Genomic DNA, 6018 nt, shown 5'->3' on the forward strand with positions numbered 1-6018 from the left:
TAGTGTCATTTCCCATTTGTAGAATCATGCAATAAAGCAAAAGCAATGCGAGCATTTAGTACAGGAGATATGAATCAGAACAACACTGGGCTGCTCGTTAACTGAATCCTTTAATTCTTAAAATAATTTTAGTTTTGTGAGGGAATATATTACAGCTTGCTAAAACTTAATTGGACACTCCCGACCCCTAAATTAATTTAGCTTGCTGAAATGCCCCGCAATTGCCCATAGCCCCTGCCTTGTAAACACTTCTCATTGAGCTGCATTGGGAAGCCTGTGATTGGACAGCCACAGAAGGCCTGGGCTGGGGATGGAGGGGAGGACTGTCAAAGGCTGCAAACTAGAGATTTTCAGCTTTTGCGAGCTGGCTTTAGATATAACCCCAACGGAAAAAAGCATAAATAAAAGCAAGCATGCTTTCATTTGGGGTATCTACTAAACAGGGGAGTGTCCCTTTAACCCCTTAGTGACCATGGACGTATCGGGTATGTTTGTCATATTTATGGAAGGAAATATATTTATCTGTATTATTTGTGTATGTAATATGTTTTTTATGTTACAGTTTGTTGAGGATAAGAAATATGTAGTTTATATCTCTCTCCTTGCATCCCTTTCTTTTGTATTGAGACTTATTTGTGCAGTATGGCCAGTTAGTAAAACGTACATTTAGTAGATAAACCCCTTTTCATTGTGGACTCCAATTCAAGAAAACTATATAGAGACATCTAAATAATTAGCAATCTCAACGCCCATGGCTTTAAACAGCTTTAAAAGACAGGACCAACTGTAGAAGAACGTGATCTGAGGAAGCCGCCTAGGCGAAACGCGTAATCACGTCCGCATACGACGTCACGCTATCACGTGACCGCACAAAGCTCCGAGAACCAGGAATTGCCTTCCAAAGTGCCGAAATTCGGTTAACGCTGACACAGATTGCGGATGTTATTGTTTTTATAAGTGCATCTGTTGGGACATTTGGCCTTTTATGTGAATATGGAAGCTACTCTTTACTGGAAGAAATAAAGTTTGTTTGTTTTTATTGAGCTGGCATCCTGCTGCATTCACTATCATTTAGTCCTGAGCTGTGGACTACAAGCTGGATAAGTTAGACTTCCACTGCTCTTTCCTTGTGAGTTCCATTCCCATTTTTTTTGGTCTTTGCATCCATTTTTATACTGCATTATGCTATGTTCTTCTTTTGTGTTTTTTTTTCATATGTACCATATCTCCTCATCCCATTTGGAGTAACTAAGTGATATTTTATTCTGTAAGTTACTTTTATACTACTTCCTTTAGAAATAGTTTATTTTTTCAAAATGGTAAATGTACAGAATATCGTCAAGTTATTGGCCTGAAAGTTCACAGATTATCGGTATCGGCTCTTAAAATACCAATATTGGTCGATCCCTACCCGTAACCTCCCTCTCCCTCCCCATGTACCTACCGATCTTACCATATACTTTCCGGTCTTCTTCTTAGTGGGGACCCCCTCTCCAATTTAGGAGCCCCAGGGGCCATTTAACTGCTCTAAAAGAGCAGTCACATGGCTGCAATAGGTGTCCCCAGTGCTGCCAGCAGGGGGACTGCCTGAACTGACAGGCAGTCCCCCTGCTGGTGAAAATAGTTTAAAAAAATAAATTAATAAAAGGTAATACATTTAAAAAAAAAAAAAATATATATATATATATATATATATATATAAATAATATGTATATATACACATCTTATGTATAACGTCATACTAAGTGTATTTTTATTAATATATACATATATTAATAAAAATACACTTAGAGTAAAATGACACACGTATATATATATATATATATATATATAATAACTATATATATTGTGTATATATATTATAAAAATAAAAAACTGTAAAAATAATTTTAAAAAATTATATATATATATGTAATTTTATTCTAACTGCATTTTAATATAAAAATATATATATATTTATATCAAAATACATCCAGAATGAAATTTTATATATATCTATGTATATCCTCTTAAAAATGGGATAAGGAGGCGGAGCCTAGCCACGGAGCCGTGCGGACGTGTTTGCCACGAGCTCCCGACAGCCGGGCTGAAAACGGGGGAACAGAGGAGGCCTTATGGCCCAAACTCCTCTAAAGGTGCACCACCCACGTCGGGGGTGCACCGCAGAATCGAAGGATACTACCCCGGGACCTGTCGGGGCCGAGAGAGCGGAGATCCGCGCGCGGCCTACAAGGGCTGGAGCCGGGGGGAGGCGGCCGCTCTCCCCGGTGCAGGAACCCCCAAGCGACTTTACTGCAGCCTGCCCCCCCCACTCACCGGCGGGGGATATCCCGGTCCCCATTGGAAGCATCGACCTAAACGGCACACGGACGAGTACAACCCACGGCGTGCAGGGGCAACAAGTCACCACAGCACTGCCAAGATGGCCACTCCGCGCAGATATAAGGAGAGGGCAGCACACAACAAGCGGTCAACACCTCCACAGGAGACCCTCGACTGGCTTTGCCAAAGATTCTGGGACACGCTACACAAACGGGGAGCTACCTACCGACAAGCAGAATCAATAGTGGCAGCATGGATCCGCCCAGCAGCGAGACGCAGCCATTACAGGCGCTTACCCAGGGCCTCCAAAGCGGTCGTCCGGCAGTGCCGATTGCAGCGGTCCTCAAGGAGGAAATCACGCCCCAACTCCCTACCACATAATCCTGCAGCCGTTCTACAAGCGACGCACGCAAGGGCCTCACCAGACCAGACTACCAATACCCAACGCAACATGCTGCGGATCCCGGCGGACAACACCGCAAACCAAAAATCTGGGCAACAGCACACCCCTCAAAGAACCTCCGGAGCGGTCTCCTGGTATGACGACGCCAAAGCCACAGAGGGGGACTTTATCATACCGCCAGCTGGCGTGGGCTGAGTGTGTCTCAAGTTCTTACAGCCAACTGCCTTCATCGTGCTGACCCATGGGCTGTGGGTCTGCCTAGCCCTATTGATTGTACCAATGATTTCATGTTGTGGGTTCTGACTAATGAGCCACCTACCTAACCCATCCAAACCTCTGCAGGACTTCCTAACCTGTGAAACTTAGATACTGGCAAGCTTATATTCATATGTACTGTATACATAGCCAGAGAATTATAGTAATTAGCTTTATATTGTATGTATGATATTCCTGTCACTTGCATTTTTTGTCACCAATCTTACGCTTAGGAATGACATACTACTGCTCATGGGCGTAATTCCCTCAAGCTTCCTGTTAAGTTTTCTCCCCTTACTACTCATGCTCAAGATATGCTCGGTTTCACTGCATACATCTTCTTAGCCCGTCATGAACAGTGAGCTCCCTCGGATGTAAGCTTATATCTGTTCGGGAAATGCTAGCTTAGGCTGACCCATATAATGGGGACTTTATAAGTTCTTTTCACCCTAGCTAAGCTACTTTGACTTAATCTGTACCATGGGACCACCACCCCCTTCTATTCCACGCTTTAAGTAACGATACACTGCGTCTTACCTGTGACGAATCGTTATATAGCATAGTCAGATATTCTATAAACCTGCTTTGAAAGCCTGCTTTGGAGGCCTGCTTTAGAGGCCTGCTTTCAAAGCCTGATTTAAAAGCCTGATTTAAGAGCCTGATTTAAGAGCCTGTTTTAAGAGCCTGATTTAAGAGCCTGTTTTAAGAGCCTGATCTAAAAGCCTGATTTCAAAACCTGTTTTGTTTTTTTTTCGCCTGATTTACAAGCCTATTTTCTCAGCCTGATGTATATGCCTGTCTTCTAAACCTGTTTTATACGCCTGTTACTCATGCATATTTTGTAGTGCATTGTCTATCTTCCCTCTATTGTAACTAATGTTTTAACACCTACATATGGATTGCCTTTGGGGTACCATAGGTATGCCTGTGACTACTATATGCACTACAAAAATAAAGAATTAAAAAAAAAAAAAAATGGGATAAGGACCGCGGATGTACCCAATACGCCCACGGCAAATAGGAGCCCTGGACTTACCTGGACTGGTCGAGGCATTCAGTAAGTATAAAAATGAACCCGTACCCTCCCTCCCCATGTACTTACCAATCGCCGCCCTTCCCCTGCCGGGGATCGGTCTTCTTCTTAGGGGGGGACCCCCTCTCCAATTTAGGACTCCCAGGGGACATGTGACATGGCCGCAATAGGTGTCCACAGCACTGCCAGCAGGGGGAGTGCCTGAACTGACAGGCAGTCCCCCTGCTGGTGAAAAAGTCGAAGAAAATAAATCAATAAAAGGTAATAAATTAGGGGGACGTGGCCTAGCAGCAAATGTGAGCGGACGCAAATAAACAAAGCTCCCCGCCGGCGGCAACAAAATGCTGGTTAAAAATACCAAAAATCTACAAATGGGCAACAAAAAGAAACCCAACACTAACCTGAACACTCCGGATCAAGGAACTAACAAAAAAACGGAGATTTGGGCAAATACTTCCGAGACACAGAGAAAGTGCTCGGATCAGGCCTGGAAGACAGCCAAACAACGCCATCTTCGCCACGTGGATCAACCCCACAAAGTCTCGCCAGATCAGAGATATCCTCAGACCCTAGAATGGCGGATATTAAAGAAATTCTGCAAAACCTACCTTCGAAAGACGACATTGCAGGCATGCTGGCGAAATTAGAATCCTCCATGCAGGACCAGATCACCTCCCTGACGTCAGATATCAGGCAAGTAAACAACAGGGCTAGGGACCTGGAAGAAGATAGGGATCAAATTTTAGACAGAATACTATCATTAGAACGAAACCAAGAGACCAGAGATGCAAAACTTATGTACATGATAAGAAACACATAAGATCTAGCTAACCGCAGCAGAAGAAATAACATAAGAATTAGGGGGCTGCCAGAAACACAGGGAACCTCTGAAGACCTCCACTTAATACTGTAATCCCTCTTTAAAGGACCACTATAGTGCCCCCACCCTCAGGGTCCCCCTCCCGCCGGACTCTGGAGAGAGGAAGGGGTTAAAATCTTACCTTTCTCCAGCGCCGGGTGGGGAGCTTTCCTCCTCCTCTCCTCCTTCCTAGCGACGTCATCGGCTGAATGCGCATGCGTGGCAGGAGCCGCGCGCGCATTCAGCCAGTTCATAGGAAAGCATTTACAATGCTTTCCTATGGACGCTGGCGTCTTCTCACTGTGATTTTCACAGTGAGAAGCACACAAGCGCCTCTAGCGGCTGTCAATGAGACAGCCACTAGAGGCTCTAGAGGCTGGATTAACCCTCAGTGTAAACATAGCAGTTTCTCTGAAACTGCTATGTTTATAAAAAAAAAAGGGTTAACCCTAGCTGGACCAGGCAGCCAGACCACTTCATTAAGCTGAAGTGGTCTGGGTGCCCATAGTGGTCCTTTAACAGAATACTTCAAAGGCCTGAAGACACACATATTCTGCTAGATAGAGCTCACAGAGCACTAAGTCCCAGAGGCCATAATATGCAGAGTACATTACCATTCAGAAAAAAGAGGCTATCATGAGGAGTGCTAGAGACACCTCAGAAATTATATATAATAATGCGAAAATGTTACTCCTCCCTGACCTCACTTGGCTGACACTGAGAGGGAGAAGAGCTCTAAGACCGATCACACAAGCTCTCCAACAGGCCAATATAAAATACAGATGGAGGTTCCCTTTCCCTTTGACTGCTTCTCATCAAGGGACACAAGCCACGCTTACATCTGCAGCAGATGCAGAAGAATTCTCTCAACGCCTAGGGCTACCTACCTGAGATTCCAGATTGGTATGATATCTCCGAACCAGAGACATTACAAACACAACAACAACGACCAAGAGGACAAGCAACACCAGCATCACCCTTCTTGAGACCCAGGAGGCAACCAACGACTCCAAGGAGAATAAATTGAAAGCAAATAATTACTCCTTTGTTTAGAAACAACTGCTGTTACTGACTGCCACACCAGCTATGAAAGACTACTACCGCATTAACCGCATACTCCATATTTTTCGGAGGTGGTAAATATAT

Source organism: Pelobates fuscus, chromosome 5 (genome assembly GCF_036172605.1).
Source record: "Pelobates fuscus isolate aPelFus1 chromosome 5, aPelFus1.pri, whole genome shotgun sequence".
Taxonomy (NCBI): Eukaryota; Metazoa; Chordata; class Amphibia; order Anura; family Pelobatidae; genus Pelobates; species Pelobates fuscus.